Here is a 10,738-nt window from a genome sequence, read left to right as displayed (position 1 = left end):
AGACCGTCCCGCCTCCTGTTCGTGGCTCCTCCCCCTTACCGGACCGCAAGACTTGTGAGAAGAGGGCTGACAGAACGAACCGGCTCCTCCCCCCTCCATACCGGACCGAGGAGAAGTGAGGAGACCGAGCGGGGAATGAGGAGAGACCTTCCCGCCGCCTGTCTGGTGCCCCTCACCGGACCGAGGAATGAGGGAGATGTGCGGAGACTGATCGGGGAGAAAACTGACAGGACCTCCCGGGACCTCTACCGTCCATACCGGACCGACCGGAGAGAGAGGTGAGAGATTCCCGCCCCCTGTCCGGGGCTCCTCCCCCTCACCGGACCGACCGGGGAAGACTGACAGAGCGAACCGGGACCTTCCATACCGGACCGAGGAGACCGACCGGGGAGGAAGGCTGACAGATTACCGGGACCCCTCCCCCTCCATAACGGACCAGGTAAGAGAGAGATAAATTACCGGCACCCCTCCCCCACCAGGACACCTCCATACCGGGGAACCCCTCCCCCCTCCATACCGGGGAACCCCTCCCCCCTCCATACCGGGACCCCTCCCCCCTCCATACCGGACCAGGTAAGAGAGAGATAAATTACCGGCACCCCTCCCCCACCAGGACACCTCTATACCGGGGAACCCCCTCTCCATACCGGGACCCCATACTGTGACCCCTCCCCCACTAGGACAGCTCCATACCTGGGAACACCCCCCCCCTCCATACCTGGGAACACCCCCCCCCCCTCCATACCTGGGAACACCCCCCCCCCCCTCCATACCTGGGAACACCCCCCCCCTCCATACCTGGGAACACCCCCCCCCCCTCCATACCTGGGAACACCCCCCCCCCCTCCATACCTGGGAACACCCCCCCCCCCTCCATACCTGGGAACACCCCCCCCCCTCCATACCTGGGAACACCCCCCCCTCCATACCTGGGAACACCCCCCCCCCCCTCCATACCTGGGAACACCCCCCCCCCCCTCCATACCTGGGAACACCCCCCCCCCCTCCATACCTGGGAACACCCCCCCCTCCTCCATACCTGGGAACACCCCCCCCTCCATACCTGGGAACACCCCCCCCCCTCCATACCTGGGAACACCCCCCCCCCCTCCATACCTGGGAACACCCCCCCCCCCCTCCATACCTGGGAACACCCCCCCCCCTCCATACCTGGGAACACCCCCCCCTCCATACCTGGGAACACCCCCCCCCCCCTCCATACCTGGGAACACCCCCCCCCCCCTCCATACCTGGGAACACCCCCCCCCCCTCCATACCTGGGAACACCCCCCCCTCCTCCATACCTGGGAACACCCCCCCCTCCATACCTGGGAACACCCCCCCCCTCCATACCTGGGAACACCCCCCCCCCCCTCCATACCTGGGAACACCCCCCCCCCCCTCCATACCTGGGAACACCCCCCCCCCCTCCATACCTGGGAACACCCCCCCCCCCTCCATACCTGGGAACACCCCCCCCCTCCATACCTGGGAACACCCCCCCCCCTCCATACCTGGGAACACCCCCCCCCTCCATACCTGGGAACACCCCCCCCCCCTCCATACCTGGGAACACCCCCCCCCTCCATACCTGGGAACACCCCCCCCCTCCATACCTGGGAACACCCCCCCCTCCATACCTGGGAACACCCCCCCCCCCTCCATACCTGGGAACACCCCCCCCCCTCCATACCTGGGAACACCCCCCCCCCCTCCATACCTGGGAACACCCCCCCCCCTCCATACCTGGGAACACCCCCCCCCCTCCATACCTGGGAACACCCCCCCCCTCCATACCTGGGAACACCCCCCCCCCTCCATACCTGGGAACACCCCCCCCCTCCATACCTGGGAACACCCCCCCCCCCTCCATACCTGGGAACACCCCCCCCCCCTCCATACCTGGGAACACCCCCCCCCCCCTCCATACCTGGGAACACCCCCCCCCCTCCATACCTGGGAACACCCCCCCTCCATACCTGGGAACACCCCCCCCTCCATACCTGGGAACACCCCCCCCCCCCTCCATACCTGGGAACACCCCCCCCCCCTCCATACCTGGGAACACCCCCCCCCCTCCATACCTGGGAACACCCCCCCCCTCCATACCTGGGAACACCCCCCCCCTCCATACCTGGGAACACCCCCCCCCCTCCATACCTGGGAACACCCCCCCCCTCCATACCTGGGAACACCCCCCCCCCCCTCCATACCTGGGAACACCCCCCCCCTCCATACCTGGGAACACCCCCCCCCCCTCCATACCTGGGAACACCCCCCCCTCCTCCATACCTGGGAACACCCCCCCCCCCCCTCCATACCTGGGAACACCCCCCCCCTCCATACCTGGGAACACCCCCCCCCCCCCTCCATACCTGGGAACACCCCCCCCCCCTCCATACCTGGGAACACCCCCCCCCTCCATACCTGGGAACACCCCCCCCCCTCCATACCTGGGAACACCCCCCCCCCTCCATACCTGGGAACACCCCCCCCCCCCTCCATACCTGGGAACACCCCCCCCTCCATACCTGGGAACACCCCCCCCCCTCCATACCTGGGAACACCCCCCCCCCTCCATACCTGGGAACACCCCCCCCCCTCCATACCTGGGAACACCCCCCCCCTCCATACCTGGGAACACCCCCCCCCCCTCCATACCTGGGAACACCCCCCCCCCTCCATACCTGGGAACACCCCCCCCCTCCATACCTGGGAACACCCCCCCCCCTCCATACCTGGGAACACCCCCCCCCCCTCCATACCTGGGAACACCCCCCCCCTCCATACCTGGGAACACCCCCCCCTCCATACCTGGGAACACCCCCCCCCCTCCATACCTGGGAACACCCCCCCCCTCCATACCTGGGAACACCCCCCCCCCTCCATACCTGGGAACACCCCCCCCCCTCCATACCCCCCCCCTCCATACCTGGGAACACCCCCCCCCCCTCCATACCTGGGAACACCCCCCCCCTCCATACCTGGGAACACCCCCCCCTCCATACCTGGGAACACCCCCCCCCCTCCATACCTGGGAACACCCCCCCCCCTCCATACCTGGGAACACCCCCCCCCCTCCATACCTGGGAACACCCCCCCCTCCATACCTGGGAACACCCCCCCCTCCATACCTGGGAACACCCCCCCCTCCATACCTGGGAACACCCCCCCCCCCCCTCCATACCTGGGAACACCCCCCCCCCTTCCATACCTGGGAACACCCCCCCCCCTCCATACCTGGGAACACCCCCCCCCCTTCCATACCTGGGAACACCCCCCCCCCCTCCATACCTGGGAACACCCCCCCCCTCCATACCTGGGAACACCCCCCCCCCTCCATACCTGGGAACACCCCCCCCCCCCCTCCATACCTGGGAACACCCCCCCCCCTCCATACCTGGGAACACCCCCCCCCTCCATACCTGGGAACACCCCCCCCCCTCCATACCTGGGAACACCCCCCCCCCTCCATACCTGGGAACACCCCCCCCCCTCCATACCTGGGAACACCCCCCCCTCCATACCTGGGAACACCCCCCCCTCCATACCTGGGAACACCCCCCCCCTCCATACCTGGGAACACCCCCCCCCCCTCCATACCTGGGAACACCCCCCCCTCCATACCTGGGAACACCCCCCCCTCCATACCTGGGAACACCCCCCCCCCCCTCCATACCTGGGAACACCCCCCCCCCCCTCCATACCTGGGAACACCCCCCCCCCCCATACCTGGGAACACCCCCCCCCCCTCCATACCTGGGAACACCCCCCCCCCTCCATACCTGGGAACACCCCCCCCCCCTCCATACCTGGGAACACCCCCCCCCCCCTCCATACCTGGGAACACCCCCCCCCCCTCCATACCTGGGAACACCCCCCCCCCCTCCATACCTGGGAACACCCCCCCCCCCATACCTGGGAACACCCCCCCCCCCTCCATACCTGGGAACACCCCCCCCCTCCATACCTGGGAACACCCCCCCCCCCTCCATACCTGGGAACACCCCCCCCTCCATACCTGGGAACACCCCCCCCCCTCCATACCTGGGAACACCCCCCCCCCCTCCATACCTGGGAACACCCCCCCCCCTCCATACCTGGGAACACCCCCCCCTCCATACCTGGGAACACCCCCCCCCCCTCCATACCTGGGAACACCCCCCCCCCTCCATACCTGGGAACACCCCCCCCCCTCCATACCTGGGAACACCCCCCCCCTCCATACCTGGGAACACCCCCCCCCCCCTCCATACCTGGGAACACCCCCCCCTCCATACCTGGGAACACCCCCCCCCCTCCATACCTGGGAACACCCCCCCCCTCCATACCTGGGAACACCCCCCCCCCTCCATACCTGGGAACACCCCCCCCCCTCCATACCTGGGAACACCCCCCCCCCTCCATACCTGGGAACACCCCCCCCCTCCATACCTGGGAACACCCCCCCCCCTCCATACCTGGGAACACCCCCCCCCCTCCATACCTGGGAACACCCCCCCTCCATACCTGGGAACACCCCCCCCCTCCATACCTGGGAACACCCCCCCCCTCCATACCTGGGAACACCCCCCCCCTCCATACCTGGGAACACCCCCCCCCTCCATACCTGGGAACACCCCCCCCCCTCCATACCTGGGAACACCCCCCCCCTCCATACCTGGGAACACCCCCCCCCTCCATACCTGGGAACACCCCCCCCCCTCCATACCCCCCCCCTCCATACCTGGGAACACCCCCCCCCCCTCCATACCTGGGAACACCCCCCCCCTCCATACCTGGGAACACCCCCCCCCTCCATACCTGGGAACACCCCCCCCCTCCATACCTGGGAACACCCCCCCCCCCTCCATACCTGGGAACACCCCCCCCCTCCATACCTGGGAACACCCCCCCCTCCATACCTGGGAACACCCCCCCCCCCTCCATACCTGGGAACACCCCCCCCCCCTCCATACCTGGGAACACCCCCCCCCCTTCCATACCTGGGAACACCCCCCCCCTCCATACCTGGGAACACCCCCCCCCCTTCCATACCTGGGAACACCCCCCCCCCCCTCCATACCTGGGAACACCCCCCCCCTCCATACCTGGGAACACCCCCCCCCTCCATACCTGGGAACACCCCCCCCCCCTCCATACCTGGGAACACCCCCCCCTCCTCCATACCTGGGAACACCCCCCCCCCCCTCCATACCTGGGAACACCCCCCCCTCCATACCTGGGAACACCCCCCCCCCCCTCCATACCTGGGAACACCCCCCCCCCTCCATACCTGGGAACACCCCCCCCCCTCCATACCTGGGAACACCCCCCCCCCCTCCATACCTGGGAACACCCCCCCCCCCCTCCATACCTGGGAACACCCCCCCCCCCCTCCATACCTGGGAACACCCCCCCCCTCCATACCTGGGAACACCCCCCCCCCTCCATACCTGGGAACACCCCCCCCCTCCATACCTGGGAACACCCCCCCCCTCCATACCTGGGAACACCCCCCCCCCTCCATACCTGGGAACACCCCCCCCCCTCCATACCTGGGAACACCCCCCCCCTCCATACCTGGGAACACCCCCCCCCTCCATACCTGGGAACACCCCCCCCCCTCCATACCTGGGAACACCCCCCCCCCTCCATACCTGGGAACACCCCCCCCCTCCATACCTGGGAACACCCCCCCCTCCATACCTGGGAACACCCCCCCCCCTCCATACCTGGGAACACCCCCCCCCCCTCCATACCTGGGAACACCCCCCCCCCTCCATACCTGGGAACACCCCCCCCCCTCCATACCCCCCCCCTCCATACCTGGGAACACCCCCCCCCCCTCCATACCTGGGAACACCCCCCCCCCTCCATACCTGGGAACACCCCCCCCCTCCATACCTGGGAACACCCCCCCCCCTCCATACCTGGGAACACCCCCCCCCCCTCCATACCTGGGAACACCCCCCCCCTCCATACCTGGGAACACCCCCCCCTCCATACCTGGGAACACCCCCCCCTCCATACCTGGGAACACCCCCCCCCCCCTCCATACCTGGGAACACCCCCCCCCCTTCCATACCTGGGAACACCCCCCCCCTCCATACCTGGGAACACCCCCCCCCCTTCCATACCTGGGAACACCCCCCCCCCCCTCCATACCTGGGAACACCCCCCCCCTCCATACCTGGGAACACCCCCCCCCCTCCATACCTGGGAACACCCCCCCCCGCCCCCCTCCATACCTGGGAACACCCCCCCCCCCTCCATACCTGGGAACACCCCCCCCCCTCCATACCTGGGAACACCCCCCCCCTCCATACCTGGGAACACCCCCCCCCCCTCCATACCTGGGAACACCCCCCCCCTCCATACCTGGGAACACCCCCCCCTCCATACCTGGGAACACCCCCCCCCTCCATACCTGGGAACACCCCCCCCCCCTCCATACCTGGGAACACCCCCCCCTCCATACCTGGGAACACCCCCCCCTCCATACCTGGGAACACCCCCCCCCCCCTCCATACCTGGGAACACCCCCCCCCCCTCCATACCTGGGAACACCCCCCCCCCCATACCTGGGAACACCCCCCCCCCTCCATACCTGGGAACACCCCCCCCCCCTCCATACCTGGGAACACCCCCCCCCCCCTCCATACCTGGGAACACCCCCCCCCCCCCTCCATACCTGGGAACACCCCCCCCCCTCCATACCTGGGAACACCCCCCCCCCATACCTGGGAACACCCCCCCCCCTCCATACCTGGGAACACCCCCCCCCCCCTCCATACCTGGGAACACCCCCCCCCTCCATACCTGGGAACACCCCCCCCCCTCCATACCTGGGAACACCCCCCCCTCCTCCATACCTGGGAACACCCCCCCCCCCTCCATACCTGGGAACACCCCCCCCCCCCTCCATACCTGGGAACACCCCCCCCCTCCATACCTGGGAACACCCCCCCCCCCTCCATACCTGGGAACACCCCCCCCCCTCCATACCTGGGAACACCCCCCCCCCTCCATACCTGGGAACACCCCCCCCCCTCCATACCTGGGAACACCCCCCCCCCCCTCCATACCTGGGAACACCCCCCCCCTCCATACCTGGGAACACCCCCCCCCCCTCCATACCTGGGAACACCCCCCCCCTCCATACCTGGGAACACCCCCCCCCCTCCATACCTGGGAACACCCCCCCCCCCCTCCATACCTGGGAACACCCCCCCCCCTCCATACCTGGGAACACCCCCCCCCCTCCATACCTGGGAACACCCCCCCCCCTCCATACCTGGGAACACCCCCCCCCCCTCCATACCTGGGAACACCCCCCCCCCTCCATACCTGGGAACACCCCCCCCCTCCATACCTGGGAACACCCCCCCCCTCCATACCTGGGAACACCCCCCCCCTCCATACCTGGGAACACCCCCCCCCCCTCCATACCTGGGAACACCCCCCCCCCCTCCATACCTGGGAACACCCCCCCCCCCTCCATACCCCCCCCTCCATACCTGGGAACACCCCCCCCCCCCTCCATACCTGGGAACACCCCCCCCCTCCATACCTGGGAACACCCCCCCCCTCCATACCTGGGAACACCCCCCCCCCCTCCATACCTGGGAACACCCCCCCCCCTCCATACCTGGGAACACCCCCCCCCTCCATACCTGGGAACACCCCCCCCCTCCATACCTGGGAACACCCCCCCCTCCATACCTGGGAACACCCCCCCCCCTCCATACCTGGGAACACCCCCCCCCCTTCCATACCTGGGAACACCCCCCCCCTCCATACCTGGGAACACCCCCCCCCCCTTCCATACCTGGGAACACCCCCCCCCCCTCCATACCTGGGAACACCCCCCCCCCTCCATACCTGGGAACACCCCCCCCCTCCATACCTGGGAACACCCCCCCCCCCCTCCATACCTGGGAACACCCCCCCCCCTCCATACCTGGGAACACCCCCCCCCCTCCATACCTGGGAACACCCCCCCCCCTCCATACCTGGGAACACCCCCCCCCTCCATACCTGGGAACACCCCCCCCCCCTCCATACCTGGGAACACCCCCCCCTCCATACCTGGGAACACCCCCCCCTCCATACCTGGGAACACCCCCCCCTCCATACCTGGGAACACCCCCCCCTCCATACCTGGGAACACCCCCCCCCCCTCCATACCTGGGAACACCCCCCCCTCCATACCTGGGAACACCCCCCCCTCCATACCTGGGAACACCCCCCCCCCTCCATACCTGGGAACACCCCCCCCCCCTTCCATACCTGGGAACACCCCCCCCCCTCCATACCTGGGAACACCCCCCCCCCTTCCATACCTGGGAACACCCCCCCCCCTCCATACCTGGGAACACCCCCCCCCCCTTCCATACCTGGGAACACCCCCCCCCCCTCCATACCTGGGAACACCCCCCCCCCTCCATACCTGGGAACACCCCCCCCCTCCATACCTGGGAACACCCCCCCCCCCCCTCCATACCTGGGAACACCCCCCCCCCTCCATACCTGGGAACACCCCCCCCCTCCATACCTGGGAACACCCCCCCCCCTCCATACCTGGGAACACCCCCCCCTCCATACCTGGGAACACCCCCCCCCCCTCCATACCTGGGAACACCCCCCCCTCCATACCTGGGAACACCCCCCCCTCCATACCTGGGAACACCCCCCCCCCCTCCATACCTGGGAACACCCCCCCCCTCCATACCTGGGAACACCCCCCCCTCCATACCTGGGAACACCCCCCCCCCCCCTCCATACCTGGGAACACCCCCCCCCCCTCCATACCTGGGAACACCCCCCCCCCCCATACCTGGGAACACCCCCCCCCCCTCCATACCTGGGAACACCCCCCCCCCCCCTCCATACCTGGGAACACCCCCCCCCCCCCTCCATACCTGGGAACACCCCCCCCCCCCCTCCATACCTGGGAACACCCCCCCCCCCATACCTGGGAACACCCCCCCCCCTCCATACCTGGGAACACCCCCCCCCCCTCCATACCTGGGAACAGGTGAGTGTCTGTAATGACTCCGTATATTTCTGCTGCCAGTTTGAAGCTGAATGACTCCACCAGCCGCTGCCGACCTCCGTCACAGACCAGAAGATCTGAGGAGAATGTGTCTGCAATACGAGGAGATCTACCCAGAATCTGCCGCCATCCGGGGCTACTGCCGAGGGGAAGACATCTATTCCAGGTAGGTGATTGTACTGTACTCTAAACCAGGGTTTTCTCAACTGTTCACTGACTGGCTCTGCCATACCGCCAGCTGCCACTACATACAGTGCCTTGCAAAAGTATTCACCCCCCTTGGCATTTTTCGTGTTTTGTTGCCTCACAGCCTGGAATTAACTTGGATTGTTTGAGGATTTGCATCATTTAATTTACAGAACATGCCCACAACTTTGAAGATATTTTTTTTTTTTTTTTTTTACTGTGAAGCAAACAATAGGACAAAATAACAGAAAAAGTCCATGTGCATAACTATTCACCCCCCTAGATACTTTGTAGAGCCACCTTTTGCGGCTATCACAGCTCCAAGTCGCTTTGGATAAGTCTCTATGAGCTGCTCACATCTTACCACTGGGATTTTTGCCCATTCCTCCTTGCAAAACTGCTCCAGCTCCTTCAAGTTGGATGGTTTGCGCTTGTGAACAGCAATCTTTGAGTCTGACCACAGACTTTCTATTGGATTGAGGTCTGGGCTTTGACTAGGCCATTCCAACACATTTACATGTTTCCCCTTAAACCACTCAAGTGTTGCTTTAGCAGTGTGTTTGGGGTCATTGTCCTGCTGGAAGGTGAACCTCCGTCCTAGCCTCAAATCACACACAGAGTAGTACAGGGTTTGCTCAAGAAAATCCCTGTATTTAGCACCATCCATCTTTCCCTCAACTCTGACCAGTTTCCCAGTCCTGACTGCTGAAAAACATCCCCACAGCATGATGCTGCCACCACCATGTTTCACGGTGGGGATGGTGTTCTTTGGGTGATGTGATGTGTTGGGTTTGCTCCAGACATAGTGTTTTCTTTGATGGCCAAAAAGTTCATTTTTAGTCTCATCAGACCAGAGCACCTTCCTCCATACATTTTGGGAGTCTCCCACACGCCTTTTTACAAACTCAAAACGTGCCATGTTGTTTTTTGCTGAAAGTAATGGCTTTCTTCTGGCCACTCTGCCATAAAGCCCAACTCTATGGAGTGTACGGCTTATTGTCAGCTTAATGCCCTCCTTGCCCGGTCCGTGAGTTTTGGTGTGCGGCCGTCTCTTGGCAGGTTTGCTTGTTGTGCCATCTTCTTTCCATTTGGTTATGATAGATTTGATGGTGCTCCTAGGGATCATCAAAGATTTTTTTTTTTTTTTTTATAACCTAACCCTGACTTGTACTTCTCAACAACATTGACCCTTACTTGTTTGGAGAGTTCCTTGGTCTTCATGGCAGTGTTTGGTTAGTGGTGCCTCTTGCTTAGGTGTTGCAGCCTCTGGGGCCTTTCAGAAAGGTGTGTATATGTAATGACAGATCATGTGACACTTAGATTGCACACAGGTGGACATCATTTCACTAATTGTGACTTCTGAAGGTAATTGGTTGCACCAGAGCTTTTTATGAGCTTCATAACAAAGGGGGTGAATACATACACACATGCAAATTATCAGTTTTTTATTTCTGAAAAATAGTTTTATTTTAAAAAAAAAAAAAAACACTTTAATGAATTTTAATGTAAAACAAA

The 10,738-nt window shown here is 64.7% G+C and overlaps 1 protein-coding gene across 1 annotated transcript in view; it reads left to right on the top strand.

Annotated features, from left to right (window-relative positions):
• Window positions 1–271: 271 nt before the first annotated feature.
• LOC141131161 (protein kinase C delta type-like) overlaps window positions 272–10,738 on the top strand; it is a 93,052-nt gene continuing 82,585 nt past the window's right edge. The window contains exon 1 of the mRNA XM_073618205.1: window positions 272–439. The gene's annotated coding sequence lies outside the window, so the exon portion shown is untranslated. The remainder of the gene's footprint in view (window positions 440–10,738) is intronic.

Source organism: Aquarana catesbeiana, linkage group LG03 (genome assembly GCF_042186555.1).
Source record: "Aquarana catesbeiana isolate 2022-GZ linkage group LG03, ASM4218655v1, whole genome shotgun sequence".
Taxonomy (NCBI): Eukaryota; Metazoa; Chordata; class Amphibia; order Anura; family Ranidae; genus Aquarana; species Aquarana catesbeiana.
This window is presented reverse-complemented; position numbering and strand designations above follow the sequence as displayed.